Consider the following 19,493-nt stretch of genomic DNA (forward strand, 5'->3'; position numbering starts at 1 on the left):
CCAGAGCAATTAGACAGACAAAAGAAATTAAAGGGATACACACAGGAAAATAAGAACTTTAATTAGTTATTTGCTGATGATATGATTCTATACCTAGAAGACCCCAAAAGTTGTTGCTTTCTCTAGAACTGAGAATGTGTGTTTCTTGTGCAGTTAAATTCAAGACTACTGATTTGAGAGATGACTCTGTGATATTCTTTGAAAACTTGTCAACTACACATCCAGGGAAAGGAGAGAGGAGAAACAAAAGTCTTCATGAGAAAAATGCATTGCTACAAAGGCCTGTAGAAACTATATATATATACATATATCCATCTCCATCCATTCATATACCAGTTATATTGAGTCTCCAAGAACACATAAGAGTGCTTTGCATGAAATAGGTGCTCAATAAATATGTTCAGTCTTTTCTGTTAAATAGTGTAAAAACAAACAAATAGGCTTCCATATGAAGACTTCCTATTATGGTATAGTGATTCTTTTCCTCCCATCTGTCTACTCTCTATTCCATAACAAAAATAATTGTGGCATACATATTTATAGATCACTTGCTTCTCTCTTTTCCTTCCAATTGGTCCCCTCCAAAACCCTAAGAATTTTAAAAATAAAGAATTAAAATTAAAATGCACAGTCCAATCTCCCAATATCTCAACTTAGAAAAGAACCTGATAATTACAATGCTAAAGAAAAGCTAAAAGTACAAGTTGATGACAACAATCTAATAAACAAAATATCACTGTTAGAAGAATTAAAAATAAGAAAATGGTGGTAGCATTGCAATAATTTCTACTGTCTGGTACATGCTTTTTCAAAGACCCAGGTTTACGGCTCAAATGTTAAATTGATTCTCTCCATCCAAAATATGTTCTACTTTGTACTCTGACATTGAAGTAATACAGATAGTTGCAAAATAGGCTGAATCTGTTTATAACACTTTTGCAGCCAAACAAACTCATTGGAACATAATAGCAACATATTGCCTGGACAATGACATTATAAAGCCCAACAAGCCAAAAGTCACAAAGTAATTGGCAATATTGAAAAGAATTTCAGAATTAGAAGGGCAATGCTTATTTTGATTTAAAATTATGTAAGTATGAAGAATGGGATCATTTTGAATGAGATGGGATGGGGTTTGGTGTGGTGAGAGATACACCCCATAATCTGTACTATCAAAACTTAGATTGATGTTTGATGCCTGAGTCCTGGCTTTCAGCCTAAGATACATGCTTGTCTTCAGTACAGAAAAGTGATACTTGGACACTTGTTAGGAACAGAAATGTTGGCTCAGTAGATCAGGAGTATGATCCAATGTTACTTTCCTTATATTGGGCTTACAGCACAATGAAACACAGAAATATAATTGTAAAGTATCAAATGAAAAAGCGTCAGCCTGTCTGGTCATCTTAAAAAAATTTAGTCTCAGAACCACATGAATATGTGCCACCATTTTGAGCACTTTTAAAAGTACTTAAAAGTTCCACATTTCCCTGGGGCTTCTCCCTATCTTTGCTCCATATTGTCAGTCAATGTGCTAAGTGGGTAGGACACGAAGGAAGAATTGAACTGAGTGTGACCTGCACCTATATCTCAAGGACTGTCCAAATTCATTTTCTTTCAGCCCAAATGCTGATGGAAGAAAAATCAGTTGTGCTTCTGAGAGCCATCAATGGTCTATTCAGAAAAATAAAAGGAAGAAACTATGCTAAAGTCAATTCATACTGGAAAAAAAGACTTTGGATATAATATTAAAGTTGAACACAATTAACTGAAAAAGAACAATAAGTCTTTAGCCTGCTTGGGAATAGATGTTGGTACATAAGCAATGAAAGAGGACATAAAGGGAAGGTTGAGGCATTTAAATTATTTAATAAGGAACTATTCCACCTCAAAATAGTGAAATAGGACCTTATTTGCTAAAGCTTCCAGGGCAAGTCTCCTATCAACTTCTTGAATTAACAGAGATATAATCCATATTAATATTGGATATTAAATATGACCTTTATTTGAAATATCAAAGAAAAAAAACTTCTTTCTAGTATTAAACTTTTATGTTTCTGAGGTTAAGGTAAGAGATTAAAGAATGTAAATGAACAGTGGAATATGAGCCTAAGGATTGTTGATTTAGGAGATAAATGGGATAAAAGGAAAACTAGCTCTTGCTGTCTCATTCACATAAAGGAAAGAGAGTCTTAATTTCCCTCTTTCAGTGGACTCCAGAAATACTGACAAGCATTATAATACTTCACAGAGTTCTGTAGTGAAAAATTCAAAAGATTTGAGCATATTGTTTTAGGCATCACCTCAAAGGTCAAAGTAGATCAAGTCACAGCCAAGCCAACAGAATCTCCAGGACATGCTTTTGAGTTTTCCAAGGTTTCTTGTTCAATCCTGGGTCAAGTTGGACATATTTGAAATATGTTAAAGTATTTCAATTTTCCAACAGAGGGTGCATTTGTGTGTGTGTGTGTGTGCGCGCGTGCGCACGCGCGCATACATACTTGTTTGCATATTTGTAATCACAAAATAAAGTCTGAAAATCAGTTTATGAGAAAACTGATACTCAGCCCCCAGACTCATTCTCACCTGCCCTTGCCAGATACATGTGTAAGCAAAACTACATAAAGTATTGGATGGCCCTGTCACTCTTAAATCAAAACATTGTTGTCTCTTATATAATCAATGTTTATCTTGAGAAATTATGAAGACATATCTTCAAGATGAATTTTACATGAATGATACTTGTTTGAGGATGAGGAAGGGAACATGTTTATATTTTGACCTCTTTTAACCTAGGTTTTTAAATTAATTCTACTTCCAGGAAGAAATAATACTACTGTGTACCTCATTAAAAGAAGTTGTTATTAAAATGAAGGAAGAAAGGAAGGGAGGGATGGAAGGAGGAAGGAAGGAAGAAAGGAAGGAAGGAATAAAGGAAAAGAGGAAGGAAGAAAGAAAATAACTACATACCTTGAGATGCATAACATATGGCTATATCAGATACAGTGTGAATTCTTTTGGATTCCTAAACTCGTTAAGTTTCAAAAACGTTTCATTTTATCACCTGAAATATGCCTTTACTGTTCCAAACAATGGGTAAAAACTGATTTTCAGCATCACAAATCATTTCTTTTATTCTGTTATGTCACATCCTCATGCCAGGCATAAGAAAGAAGAAGAAAATCCAAGTTGCAGGAGAAAACTGAAATCCCAAAGGAGAGTATTTTCTAGGGACTCCAAAGTACTTTAAAAATATTTTTATTAGCCATTGATGGGACTTTATTTATTTATTTATTTATTTATCTGTTTGTTTTTTATAAGTAAATTGAACCAAGTGCCTCACACATGTTAGGCAAGCACTCTCCCACTGAACCACAACCCCAGCCCCAAGTTCTTTTTTTTTTTTTATTGTATAGTGATTGAAACCAGGGGTGTTTTACCATTGAATCACATTCCCAGCCCTTTGTATTTTTTATTTTTTATTTTGAGACAGGATCTTGCTAAGTTGCTGAGGCTGATCTCAGACTTGAGATCCTTCTGCCTTAGCCTCCCAAGCTACTGGGATTAGAGACATGTGGTACTGAGCAGGGCCAAAGCTATTGTTTTCTTATTTTAGTATGCCAGAGCAACAGTTCACTACCATGATGATATTGTTTCTTTTGCTTTGTTTGATGTTTGCTTTGTTTAATGACCTTTTCTATATTTTTTTCTTTAAATGTACATTGAATTTTTCCGTCTATCTATACTATGAGCAGAGGAAGTATGTTCCCTTCTTTTATCCTCATAGACCACATCAAAGTATTGATATATAGTAAATATTCATAAATATGTGTTAATGAAGTGATAATATACACCTAGAACCACTGAATGCAAGTTTATCTGATTTTGATTATCCCTTCTGTTCATCTGTTCATCCTTCCATAGAGTACTATATTTATTGTGAGCTTAGTATATATTTTTTTGTTTACATAAGTATAAAAATTAGTACAAGCCACAATTATTCCCTTCAAAAGCTTACAATTTAATAATGGGAACAATATTGCACTAGAGATGATGAAGTAAGATTCAGTGACTTAATAGATAGTAAAGAAAATAGGCATTATGAATTTAGAGAAGGGGGTATTATTGGGGTTCAATTGATTAAAGTGGTCTTTCACAAAGGAAGTTAATAGAAATTAGCTCTGAACAATAATATTTAATTTATAATATCTTTGTAAACGTTAAGTAAATTTGAAGGCTTAAAACAGTCTTAAGCATGGTAAACAATTAACAAATAGTATCTATGATGACAATGATGAGAGAAAATGAGGAGAAGGAGAATTGGATAAGTGGAAAGGCTGGTAATTTGGGGGTAATAGAAGGCATCCAAGTAAAGAGTATATTTTAGGATAATTAAGGCTGATGGGAATAGTTAAGCCAAAATAGAGAATCCATTCTAAGGAAGCAAAATAGCAAAAGAAGTTTGTGTGGGGGAAATCCCATCAAAATAGAAAGCATATCAGTGGAAGGGGATAGATGGGGAGGGAGGAGGGATGGGAAAATGGAGGAGCTGCAGAATGAAATTAGCCAAAATAAGTTATCTACATAAACGGATATACCACAGTTAATTTCACCTTTACATGTATCTATAAAGCATCAATTAAAAACCAATAAATAAATAGAAAGAAGTCCTGTGGAGTGTATGAAGGGAAACAGAGGGAAGAAGGAGTGGAGGAAAAGAGGAAGTACTAGGGACTTAAGTAGAACAAATTATATTTCATTCATGTATGAATATGTCAAAATGAACCCCACGATTAGGTATAATTTGAATGTACTAATATACATATTTTAAAAATGCAGAGAGAAAAGTTCATGTCAAGATTGAAGACGATCTTGAGTGTTAAGCTAGGAATTAAGATTTACTTTTCTATATGCAGCTAGGAGTCATTTGTATTTGATATGTTCTTACTACAATTTAATGGATCTGTAGGTGCTTTCATTACTACAGGCATATCATGTACCTACATTTTACCAACACTCATTACAAAGATCCAGGCTTTGTACTCTAAAATGACTATTTTAATCTAAAGTTGCCTAAAGTTGATAGTTTCTCTTTCTAGTTTCAGCCTTTCACTTCTGCCTCAAAATGATTGAACCAAATTATTATTTTGACTTAGACACAGCAAACATGCCTCTAAAATATATACTCAGTGAAAGCCAAGTGAAAATACTATGCTGAATTATCATCACATATTCTCTCACACTGTATCATATCATGAAATTTAAGAAAACAATGGTTAGCTATTAAATTGCTCTAAAATAATGTGCTAAATGCTATGCAAAGCCTGCACATGCTCTCAGACCTTCACAGGAGAATTAACACAAAAGTGAAAAGTGAGGAAATTAACAAAATAGGAAAAGAAATTTGGAGAAGAGAGGAAGGGAAGTGAGGCAGAGTTAACGGTTTCCAATAATCAAGAGAGTGGAAAAGTCACATAATAAATTTCCATAAGTAGGAATAACTGAGAAAGTGAAATTACATTAACTGGAAACATAATGCAAACTGTGCATTGAAAAAATGAACACCTTAGGGGACATGGTGCAAATAATACACAAAGGTACAGACTTCACAGAATCACAGAACTAAGAAAAATTTTTAGATTTTTCCACTCCCATTATCTTCATGCAAAACCTCACCTCAGTCACCTCTGACAAGAGAAAATCCATTCTGTTTGAAACCAAATTGTAAAACAACCCAAAGGTAATTTCATGACCTCTAACGTAATATATTCTGGTGTTTGACAGCCTTCACTGCCAGTAAATTCTTCCTTAAACTTTCTTCTACTATAGTGTCATTTCCTGTATCTCCACCCGCTCTGCAGATGGGGAGCATCTGGTCCTAATGATTGTCCTTCAGGTCCTCGAAGATCATTACTAAGTCACCCCTTATCCAGCTCTTCTATGGGCTAAACAATCTCAATTCCCCTTGGTTTTCTCTTCTTCAGCTTATTTTCCTGCTGTTTATCATCTCTGTTCTGGAATAGTTTTAAAGAAGAAAAACAATCTTGCTGCATTTCATGCCAAATAGGCATACAATTAAAGTTCTAATTAAAAAAAAAAAAGAGAGCATATATCCGCCTAGGCTCCTAAGGCCAAGAATATTTTTTAAAAAATAGTCTCTTTTCCTTTTCTCGATGACAAATGCCAGTGGAAAATCTTACTTAACCTAAAAAACAGTTTTTCTCTAAGGACTTGAGCTGTGCAGAAGAATTATTTCTGGTGTGGATAGAGATCAACATTTTATCCCCCTGTCTTCATGGGTAAATTATGTAGTTACATAAAGGGAAAAGTTACTCAAAGTGCCACTGCTGTAGGAAGTTTTACCAACTTATACAGCCTCAGGCAAAGGTCATGTTCCTGAACTCTGAACCCACCTTTCCTAGTTATCTTCAGTAATCCAAATAGAGTAAATGATAGAGAAAAATATTCTAGGCCTTCAAATGATAAAGTAACACTTTTCCAAAACCTAAGGGACAAAGAGTAATTGTCAGAGGATTAAAAAAGTCAAAACCAATTTTAGAAATATTTGACCCATAAACTACAGTAAGTCAATTCTGAACTGCTACCTCAACCCTGAAATTCAGACAAAAACTTTATGTATTGCTTCAAAGGCAATAAATATAATTTATCAACATAATTGTATATTATGTTGTTTACAAATTCTTGTTGGCTTCTCTCTTTACTTGTAATCAGGGCCTTTGTGTTCCTGCTAGAATTTAGGCATAAGCCACATGTTAAAAGGTTAAGATTGTAGTTGGAACAAGCAGGAGTGTCCATACTCATATCAAATAAAATAGATTTCAAGCCAAAGTTAATCAAAAGGGATAAAGAGGGACACTACATACTGCTTAAGGGAACCATACACCAACAAGACATAACAATCATAAATATTTATGCCCCAAACAATGGTGCAGCTATGTTCGTCAAACAAACTCTTCTCAAGTTCAAGAGTCTAATAGACCACCATACCATAATCATGGGAGACTTCAACACACCTCTCTCGCCACTGGACAGATCTTCCAAACAAAAGTTGAATAAGGAAACTATAGAACTCAATAACACTATTAATAACCTAGACCTAATTGACATATATAGAGTATACCACCCAACATCAAGCAGTTACACTTTTTTCTCAGCAGCACATGGATCCTTCTCAAAAATAGATCATATATTATGTCACAGGGCAACTCTTAGACAATATAAAGGAGTAGAGATAATACCATGCATCTTATCTGATCATAATGGAATGAAACTGAAAATCAACGATAAAAGAAGGAAGGAAAAAGCATACATCACTTGGAGAATGAACAATAGGTTACTGAATGATCAATGGGTTATAGAAGACATCAAGGAGGAAATTAAAAAATTCTTAGAGATAAATGAAAACACAGACACAACATATCGGAATCTATGGGACACATTGAAAGCAGTTCTAAGAGGAAAATTCATTGCTTGGAGTTCATTCCTTAAAAAAAGAAAAAACCAACAAATAAATGATCTCATACTTCATCTCAAAATCCTTGAAAAAGAAGAGCAAAACAACAGCAAAAGAAGTAGAAGGCAAGAAATAATTAAAATCAGAGCTGAAATTAATGAAATCGAAACAAAAGAAACAATTGAAAAAATTGACAAAACTAAAAGTTGGTTCTTTGAAAAAATAAACAAAATCGACAGACCCTTAGCGATGCTAGCGAAGAGAAGAAGAGAGAGAACTCAAATTACTAGCATACGGGATGAAAAAGGCAATATCACAACAGACACTTCAGAAATACAGAAGATAATCAAAAACTATTTTGAATCCTTATACTCCAATAAATTAGAAGATAGTGAAGGCATAGATAAATTTCTTAAGTCATATGATCTGCCCAGATTGAGTCAGGAGGATATAGACAACCTAAACAGACCAATATCAATTGAGGAAATAGAAGAAACCATCAAAAGACTACCAACTAAGAAAAGCCCAGGACCGGATGGGTATACAGCAGAGTTTTACAAAACCTTTAAAGAGGAACTAATACCAATACTTTTCAAGCTACTTCAGGAAATAGAAAAAGAGGGAGAACTTCCAAATTCATTCTACGAGGCCAACATCACCCTGATACCTAAACCAGACAAAGACACTTCAAAGAAAGAAAACTACAGACCAATATCTCTAATGAACCTAGATGCAAAAATCCTCAATAAAATTCTGGCGAATCGGATACAAAAACATATCAAAAAAATTGTACACCATGATCAAGTAGGATTCATCCCTGGGATGCAAGGCTGGTTCAATATACGGAAATCAATAAATGTTATTCACCACATCAATAGACTTAAAAATAAGAACCATATGATCATCTCGATAGATGCGGAAAAAGCATTCGACAAAGTACAGCATCCCTTTATGTTCAAAACTCTAGAAAAACTAGGGATAACAGGAACATACCTCAATATTGTAAAAGCAATCTATGCTAAGCCTCAGGCTAGCATCATTCTGAATGGAGAAAAACTGAAGGCATTCCCTCTAAAATCTGGAACAAGACAGGGATGCCCTCTCTCTCCACTTCTGTTCAACATAGTTCTCGAAACACTGGCCAGAGCAATTAGACAGACGAAAGAAATTAAAGGCATCAAAATAGGAAAAGAAGAACTTAAATTATCACTATTTGCAGATGATATGATTCTATACCTAGCAGACCCAAAAGGCTCTACAAAGAAACTATTAGAGCTAATAAATGAATTCAGCAAAGTGGCAGGATATAAAATCAACACGCATAAATCAAAGGCATTCCTGTATATCAGCGACAAATCCTCTGAAATGGAAATGAGGACAACCACTCCATTCACAATATCTTCAAAAAAAATAAAATACTTGGGAATCAACCTAACAAAAGAGGTGAAAGACTTATACAATGAAAACTACAGAACCCTAAAGAGAGAAATAGAAGAAGATCTTAGAAGATGGAAAAATATACCCTGTTCATGGATAGGCAGAACTAACATCATCAAAATGGCGATATTACCAAAAGTTCTCTATAGGTTTAATGCAATGCCAATCAAAATCCCAACGGCATTTCTTGTAGAAATAGAGAAAGCAATCATGAAATTCATATGGAAAAATAAAAGACCCAGAATAGCAAAAACAATGCTAAGCAGGAAGTGTGAATCAGGCGGTATAGCGATACCAGACTTCAAACTATACTACAGAGCAATAGTAACAAAAACAGCATGGTACTGGTACCAAAACAGGCGGGTGGACCAATGGTACAGAATAGAGGACACAGAAACCAATCCACAAAACTACAACTATCTTATATTTGATAAAGGGGCTAAAAGCATGCAATGGAGGAAGGATAGCATCTTCAACAAATGGTGCTGGGAAAACTGGAAATCCATATGCAACAAAATGAAACTGAATCCCTTTCTCTCGCCATGCACAAAAGTTAATTCAAAATGGATCAAGGAGCTTGATATCAAATCAGAGACACGCCGTCTGATAGAAGAAAAAGTTGGCTACGATCTACATACTGTGGGGTCGGGCTCCAAATTCCTCAATAGGACACCCATAGCACAAAAGTTAATAACTAGAATCAACAAATGGGACTTACTCAAACTAAAAAGTTTTTTCTCAGCAAAAGAAACAATAAGAGAGGTAAATAGGGAGCCTACACCCTGGGAACAAATCTTTACTCCTCACACTTCAGATAGAGCCCTAATATCCAGAGTATACAAAGAACTCAAAAAATTAGACAATAAGAGAACAAACAACCCAATCAACAAATGGGCCAAGGACCTGAACAGACACTTCTCAGAGGAGGACATACAGTCAATCAACAAGTACATGAAAAAATGCTCACCATCTCTAGCTGTCAGAGAAATGCAAATCAAAACCACCCTAAGATACCATCTCACTCCAGTAAGATTGGCAGCCATTATGAAGTCAAACAACAACAAGTGCTGGCGAGGATGTGGGGAAAAGGGTACACTTGTACATTGCTGGTGGGACTGCAAATTGGTGCAGCCAATTTGGAAAGCAGTATGGAGATTTCTTGGAAAGCTGGGAATGGAGCCACCATTTGACCCAGCTATTCCCCTTCTTGGTCTATTCCCTAAAGACCTAAAAAGAGCATGCTACAGGGACACTGCTACATCGATGTTCATAGCAGCACAATTCACAATAGCAAGACTGTGGAACCAACCTAGATGCCCTTCAATAGACGAATGGATAAAAAAAATGTGGCATTTATACACAATGGAGTATTACTCTGCATTAAAAAATGACAAAATCATAGAATTTACAGGGAAATGGATGGCATTAGAGCAGATTATGCTAAGTGAAGCTAGCCAATCCCTAAAAAACAAATGCCAAATGTCTTCTTTGATATAAGGAGAGTAACTAAGAACAGAGTAGGGACGAAGAGCAGGAGAAGAAGATTAACATTTAACAGGGATGAGAGGTGGGAGGGAAAGGGAGAGAGAAGGGAAATTGCATGGTAATGGAAGGAGACCCTCAGGGTTATACAGTGGAGGGGGTAGAGAGAGAGGAGGGGAGGGGAGGGGAGAGGTGGGGAGGGGGGAGGGTGGAGGATGGGAAAGGCAGCGGAGCACAACAGACACTAGTATGGCAATTTGTAAATCAATGGATGTGTAACTGATGTGATTCTGCAATCTGTGTATGGGGTGAAGGTGGGAGTTCATAACCCACTTGAATCAAAGTGTGGAATATGATATGTCAAGAAATTTGTAATGTTTTGAACAACCCACAATAAAAAATTAAAAAAAAAAGATTGTAGTTGGATTTTAGGTAAGATTTTGAGCTATACTCCATTCTTTGGCACTGAGAATCTCTTGAATCCCTAACATATATCAGGCAGTACACAAATGTGCTGCTATTTATGGAAGAGGTTGGCAAAGAATTAAATCCAGAGTAAAACACCATCTTTCTTAAGCAAGGGCAGTATAGTATTATTATTTCTGAAGAAGAAGATTTGGGAGAAATGTCACATTTTTCAATAACTAACAGGTACCTCCCCAAGCCCCAGCAGCTTGATTTGGTATAAGTTTCAAATATATGAGTCTCAAAAATACTACTCACAAATAAATAAATAAAAACACACAAGGAACTTTGGCCTTATCCCATATTACAGTAATAGCTAGGATTGCACCCCATCAAAATGTCATTGCCCACCATCACCATGAGGGTGTGTCTTCATTTGTCCCCATAAACCAGTTACTCTCAGCTAGTGATAATTGCCTCTGGGGGACATTTGACAAATGTGTGGAGTCATATTGGTTAGACAAGTAGGGATGGTAGTATAGCTGGCATCTCATGTATACAGGCCAGGGATGCTATTTAACCAACCACAATGTACGTAACAGCCTCCACAACAAAATATTATCCAGCTCCAAAATGTCAAGAATGCTGAGGTTAAGAAATCCTGGCCTAACCTAAAGAGAGCACCTGACAGACACTGTCACCCAGGGGAAGAAGGCTCTTATTGGTCTCTATGTCATAGTTTGCTTTATTCAGAATGTTACTCTTCTATCAATGTTCTAAATTTTTGCCCTTGCTACATCCCCCTCCTCCTTTCTTTCTAAAGGATGAGAAAACCTGAGAAGACCTATTCTTTTACTGTGGAAGAGAGTGCCAACTTGTGACTTTACCTCCTGCTTAATATTCTTTAGTCCCAAGTCTTGAGGGAAATTCTAGGGGAAGCATATGCCCTTTTAATTAAGAGATGGCAGTAATGTTCCACTCTAGTTTACAGAGGTCTATGTTGCTCTGCCCTACCTCTTGACCACTTCCATTTCTACCCATAGGCAGTTTTTCTAGACTCTGTAGCTCTGGCCTCTATCTTTCTAGAACTTCTAAATGCATTCAAATAAGTATTTGTTGAGGACTTATCTACATTGTGATATAACCTTGGCAATATATGTTTGAGTTTTATTAACTATTATTAGTATTGGAAGCACTCTGAGTCATTTTGGTTAGCCAAATTCTGGATAACTGATAGTCATTAGAGATACCATAACAGAATCACTGTTTTATCAAGGACTCAGAGAGAAACCAAAAATACCAAACAGTAAATCTATAGTAGATACCGTTTAATATTTGTTGGACATTTTAAATGGTTCACTAGGACCTTTTATTTCCTTAGGATCATTATTAGAAGTTGCTCTATCTCTAATTGCTTGACCAATGCTGGGTAGAGGAAAGAGATCAATTAAAGAATCCTGGATAACAGAATGACGCCTTGAATGAATATTATTGGCTGTATAAAGAAAGGAGATAGATGAGCCCCTGTTGTAGAAATCAGTTGCCTAAATCTTGACACTTAGAAATATCTATCCAAGTGCACAGCAGCATAGGCCTATAATTCCAGCAACTGTAGAACCTGAGGCAGAAGGATCACAAATTTGAGGCCATCCTCAGCAACTTAGTGAGATGTAATCTCAAAGTTTTTAAAAAGAACTGTGGATGTATCTCAGTGACAAAGCACTCCTGGGTTCAAAAAAATATTAGAAACACAGAAAGCATTCAGAAGCAGAGATCTCAAAGTAGTGTGGTACCCTCAGTTGCATATTGGATGTAACTTTCAGATACAATTTCCTAGAAGAATCTACTCATATTCAGCAAACTGTACTTTAGTAATCTAAATGGCTTTAGCTCAAGTTTTTAATAGCATGCTGACTTTTCATTATCCATTGCTGCCATTAAATGTATTGTTTTGTGCTTAGTCTTAAACCTACTGTTCTGAGATAACACTGACATTTGGGGGCTGACTACACCAGAACTTTTCTCTGTTACTCCTTCCTTGTCTCCTCCAGTGGCCTTACAGTAATTCTCCACACTCAGACAAGTACATGAACTCGGTGACCAGCTTGCCTGCGTCTTTTGCCAAAGGAAAAATCAGTTTTGTTTTGTTGCCTTGGAAAATAGAAAACACTACACTTGCTATGTGCCAAGTATGCTAAACACCTAGCAGCTTCTTCCCCAGTACAGCACTCTACAATGTCATAGAGATGCAGCCTTGAGAATATCAGAATTCATCCTTTCCTTCCTTTATGTTTTTTTTAACATATTTATTTTTTAGTTGTAGGTGGATACAATATCTTTATTTTATTTTTATGTGATGCTGAGGATTGAACCCAGGGCCTCATGTGTGCTAGGCAAGCACTCTATCACTGAGCCTCAGCCCCAGACAATCCTTCCTTTATGCTTTTTTACAGCACTTTACTCTGCAGATTCCTTGCAGTATCACAGACCTGATGAAATTGTTGAGGTTAGTTAAACATAGCCATATCTACAAATTTGATGATTGATTTGTATCTTGGAATTTGAACTTTTATATTCTTGCTCTCTATTTATTTATTGTTATTTAAAAAACAAAACAAAACAAAACAAAAAACTCTGGTCTCCTACCAGTCTGAGACAATCTACAGGAAACAAGCCTAATATGTTCCCAACATGTTAAGCCATAGGCAATTTCCAGGAGCTCAGATCCTTGTATTGAAACTTTACTATTGTTTATCACTTCTACCAGAACAGAACAAGTATATTATGAGCACTAGAAAAAGTTCTGATTCTCCTTTGTGGATTATCTATATTTTCTTAATGAAAAATGTGCCATCATTCATTTAAAAAGGTGCTTCATGAGATCTGCCATAATAGGAAAGTCATTTTTTCTCATTAATATGAATAAAAATACCAAGTGCTTACCATATTGTAGTTATTTCTTCTGTATGATCAATATTATTCCCAACCACCCAGTAAGGTATTATTATAAACACCATTTTATAGATAGGACAAAAGATTCAGAGAACTTAAGTGATAAATGTATATTCCTTTTCTTACAATTACACTGTGCCTTTTCTTTTTAGGCTACTGAATTATAGGATTCCTTATTGGGTCTAATTTTTTGACCAAGCTCCATTGACAACTCAGCTGGATAGAGTTGTGAGATGTGTTGGTTCAAGTCCTTTAAGAAGCAGATGCCATAGCAAGATGAGACATCCAAGAGACTTCCTGGAGGTCAGGGGGAGTCAGTGATAGAAAATGGAATGGAGACAAGGGAAGCTGGGAAAGCCAATACACCGTGATGCAGTTGTGACTCTTGGTGAAGAGGAAAGGGAAGAGGATTAATTAATAAGTCTTAAATTGCAGACCAATTCTAATGAAGTTTGCCTTCTTTTTTTTTTTTTTTGCCTTGGAAAAATGGAAGATTTCCAAATTAGGCAGAGCTAATGAAGCTAAAGTCATCTGTCAGAATTTTCTGAATCTCTCAGGAATGGGATGCTCTAGAATCCTTGCTATACTCAGTCATTGGTTAAGAGCTGCCTATGAGAAATATGGCCCCTAGTTCAGCGGTAGTTTTAGAGCATGGCAGCTGAGGCTGTCAGTCAATTACATTCCTCACCTTAAGAGAACTGAGAGGCAGATTTTCATTGCTGCCATGAGGTATAGGCTGGGTTAGATTCAGGGTTTGACTGTAGACCTTTGGCCTAATTAGGAAACTCTACTTGCCCACATTGAACTAACCCAACTCTTCTGAGGATAGGAGTTGTAGCTTACTTGTTTTTGTATCTTTCACAGTACCTGCACAGGTACAAAATAGGTGCTCAGTGATTGACATTAACTCAACATGACTTGGCCAGGAGCAATCTGCCCTCCTGCAAAGTAATGCAAACAATCTGATGACACTTTGCAAAAATAAGATGATAATTTCCTTAAATGACTCTTAAAATGACTAGCCCTAAAAAAGTAAAGCTGAAAAATATAGCTAATTACCATTACAACCGCAGTACTTATAACCCTTTGCTCTTCCAACCTGGCCCCTCTTCACCAAAGGAAAATCCCCAGGATTTGAACTACAGGACAAAACCTGAATCAAAGGTGCATCAACATACACAAACTCAGACACTCATATGCAAAACACTTGCCATTCCACACATTGCTATCATATAATTTCACTTCATATAATACAGTCATGCCTTTCCTCTGGAGGGCAAAGAAGCTCTGACATATGAGCTTCCTTCACTCCCAGGATCATCACTAAGACAGAGCTTAGAAAAGCTCCTAGGTACCAACTGTGGAATCATATCCATGTCATAGGTATGATAGCAAAAGAAAACTGGAGCAGGAGAGAAGGAAGACATTTGGGAGAGTTGAAGGAAAGAAGAGAAAGGGAAAGAACGCAAGAGGAAAGATGAGTAATAATACTGAACCTATGAGAGAGTAGTAGTACATTTGAATTAATGATTTTGGGGTGATGGGGCTAGTTAAGACCATAGATTACCCATGCCATTGACTGAAAATTAAAGAGCTCAATAATTTCAGCAATTAACTGGAATACACACTGATCATAATATTAGCTACCTTGTGTTGAATACTTATTATGTGCCAGGCACAGTGCAAAACACTTTATCTAAGTTACTTAAAACTTATTTCAAGAAAATCCTGTTACTTAGCTACTAAAATAGCTCCTTTACAGATGAAGCAACTACCATGAGAAAGGGCAAGCAACAATAAATGGCAGAACTCAAATGGGAACCAATTCTGTAAGATACATTTACCACCTACACTGTTTTGTTCCTTCACCTATCAAAACCATTTAAATTGCTTATTTATACATATTGTGCAAGTACATTGTATTTGAGAAATTGGGTCTGTTGCTAAGATCATGGTTCCTACTACCAAAGATCATAGATTTTAGCTTCCGATTAAAAAAAAGTGCACACAAATGCTCAAAACAAAAACAGGAATCAAAAGCAATTCAAAGGGCTGGGGTTGTGGTTTAGTGCTAGAGCGATTGCCTCTCACGTGTGAATCCCTGGCTTTGAGCCTCAGCTCCACATATAAATCAAGACTATGTAATGTTTTGAACAACCAACAATAAAAATTAAAAAAAAAAAAAAACAAATAAAGTGAAGGTATTTTAAAAAAGCAATCCAGATGGCTGGGGCTGGGTATCAGTGGTAGAGTGTTCACCTGGCATATATGAGGCACTGGGTTTGATCCTCAGGACCACATAAAAATACATAAATAAAATAAAGATATTGTGTCCATTTACAACTAAAGAAATACATATTTTAAAAAAAGAAATCCAGAAATCCAAAAATAACAAAAGTACATTGAGAGAAGGGAATCATGACAGGATGGATAGTAGTCTGGGTCCATCAGACAAGCTTTCTAAGGATGTGGCAATCTTAAGATACACAATCAAAGAGAGAAGAAAATATGGTCTGATTTAATATTTACAGCAGAAATTTCCCATCATGTTATGAGAATGAATGATATAAGACTTTCTGAATGGCTGCCTGGAAAAGGAGTGCTGAAAATTCAGACATCAGACCTGAGACGTTGTTTCCTAAACAAGAACTATGATGGAAAAGCTTGTTTGTACATATACTATTGTATTATGTAGCAACACTGTCAATTTGAGCCAGACACATCATCATCAGAAAGTGCTACCACTGCGTGGGATCAAATCACCAGCACAAATGGCACCCTCTTGAGCAGTGCCAGCCAAGATGCCAAAGGCTGACTGAGCATAAAAGGTGGCAGATGGACAGTGCCAACAAGGAGCTTGCCCAGCTGATGACACTGTAAAACTTTGTCCCGCTGTGAAACTTTTTCTGGGCCAGAGTAGGTACAATTCTGGGACTGTCAGCATGAGTCTAGTTTTCTTACAAAGAAGTAAAGAGGCAGAAGTGTGACCTAAGGAAGATACACATTTAATCTGTTTTGTCTATCAGTCTGTGATAGTGTTTCTGTCCCTGTCCTTTGTCCTTTAAGTGGATCTAGATCATTTCTGTAAGATGCTAAGGGGAGCAATGCAAAAGCCCGAGTACAGGCAACAGCATTCTGCCTCAGGTCTTTGCCCACATGCTCTCCTGCTTGTCAATCTTAACCAGTTCTCACTTATCTTGACTCTCAGACAGTAATCACTCTAAACTCTGGTCACTAATGCTTGCCTTAGACGCTATTTTCTTTGACAATCTATTTAGACTTATTTCTCTGGTTTATTTACCTCAATTCTCAGCTCTCTGTATACAGTTTTCCACTTTCAACTTTGTACACACCATCAGCATCACCAACACCTGCAGATGTAAGCAATAGACAGTCCTGCCACCCACCCCAGCCCTGTAGGGCCCATACTAGTTATGCCATCTTTCAGGAACCCTTGCCAAGATAAGAGATGGGACACCTGGCATAGAGGAATATTTCTACATTTAAAAGGCTGTTTGAAAAATCCAAAGTTGTATTCAGTTGCATGCTCAGGCTTCTAAGGGCCCAAAGGGGAATTATGGGGGACAGAACCTTGTCAGTCAAGATAATTAATTCTAAGGTGTGAAAGGAGACTGTGTTTAAAGCAGAGCAGGAACTGGCAGTGTGCCCACAGAGGCAGTTGTGATATAGAACAAAGAAAACTAGCCAAGGTGTCAGGAGATCTGAGTTCCAGGCATAAAAAGCTATGAATAGTTGTATGAACTTGGTTCAGCCCTGTCCCCTCTATGGACCTTGGATTTCTTATCTAAAAAGATGATACTGGGTTAAATGACCTTCTGAGGTCAATTAGAAATATCATCTTCTAGGACTAACTGATTGCTTAGCAGATATTCACAAGTGAAGAGGGTAGAAATGACTCTTTTTGATGCACTGAAACCTGATTTCCAATGAGACAGATTTATTGTTGGGAAATAAAAGCAATATATTGCAAAGCTGAATAATAGAGACCAGGAATTGGATGGTGGTTTTGCATTGTAGGTTTGGGAGAGAGGTGTGCCATTAGTAATGGGTTATTAATTTGAAAAAAGATGTCTGGTGGACTAAAAATCTATAAGTAGGGTTAAAAGCTGGAATATATTTGTGTAATGACATTTACATGATGCCATTTAAGGAACCTTGAAGGGGCCCAACTGATGCCAAATGACTTTGCTTTTCTACCAATATACTTGTGATTCCCAAATTCTGTGTGTCTGTATATTACTAAGGACATATGACACAGATGACAAATCGATCACTTACATCTAAGCACAAACTAATTTCTTCAGTTTACTCAACCTTACCTAGCAGGGCTTTGAGGGAATGGGATGTAGAATAAACAAATATTGATAAAGGCAAGGATGGTGGGGATGTGAGGGCAGGAGTTGTGGTGTGAAGGGAAAATGATCTAGACTTAGTGGGGCTACTTAGGAGTAAAATTCTGGTAATATATTCTTTCCTCTTTTTTTTCCCCCAAGCAGGGATCTCCAGGAAATCAGTGAATTCTGTGACATAAGAAACTTGAAGGAACTTTGTAAGGTTAAAAACAGACAATACACAGAAAAGATTATAAGAGTATAAGAGAGGCACAGACATTGTAAACATCAGTGATAGGCACACAAACATAAAGGTTTATCTCTTTCTCTCATGCTGTATTCAATTATGGACTGAATGCCCATATAAAATTGTTTCCCCAGGCACCTCAAAAACAAAATATGCAAAAAATAGAAAGTGAAACACCACTATCTATCAATATATTCCCCATGTATTCTTCATCCTGATTGATGTGACCATCTTCTTGTTACCTTGCTGTCTAAGTTAGAAATAGAAGTACTAGAGTTTTTGTTTTTCCTTATTATTCCACCACTTTCATCAAGTTCTTAGATTCTAGGGGTTTTCTTAATAATTAAAATAATTGTCACCCAGGATCCTTTTAATTAACTCAGTTCAAGTCCACCATTTGGATTGCTGCAACAGCTTCCTAACCAATCCACGGGTGTATCTAGCCTACCCCTGAGACAAAATGCTGTCAGATCTTCCATAATGCTGTCAGGGAATTCTAAGACATAATTCTAATCATGTCACCATTGTCTTCCAGATGCCTATTAAAATTAAACAAAATTCAAACTATTACCTCGTTTATAAGGCTTGTCTTCTACCATTTTCCTATATATTCTCTTTATTCTAACCTACATCAAATTTCTTATCTTTCCCCAAACTTGTAATGCTGCTACATGTCCATGTGCCTTTGAACTGAATGCGTGATCCATCACCCACTATGAGAAAGCTAGCTTCTTACCCTTAGACTCAGGAATCACTTCCTTAAGGAAGCCTACATCTCTGTCCCTGTGCCTACCCTCCCAATAGGTGAGGTATACTTCACTGTGTTCTCATGGCATCTTATGGTTAGTTCTTCTTAGTTTTTGTCTAGTTTAAAAATCATCAAGTTAAATTCTGCTCTTTACTGGATTGTGAGTTCCACTGACAAAGGCTGTTATTTGTCTGATTATCATCTCTGTATCCCCTACCTAGCAGATTTTCTGGCATTTACTCAGCAGGATGCTCAGTAAATATCTGCCAAATGAATAAACAAATAAACAAAGGAAGTGAGAGTTAATTTACAAATGAATCATTGAGTTGCCATATTATAAGGAGCAAAAGAACTTTCAAGCCCAACTTAAGTATTTTTGTGTTGGACATACCAACT

The sequence above is a fragment of the Marmota marmota genome, unplaced genomic scaffold (assembly GCF_001458135.2).
Source record: "Marmota marmota marmota unplaced genomic scaffold, marMar, whole genome shotgun sequence".
Taxonomy (NCBI): Eukaryota; Metazoa; Chordata; class Mammalia; order Rodentia; family Sciuridae; genus Marmota; species Marmota marmota.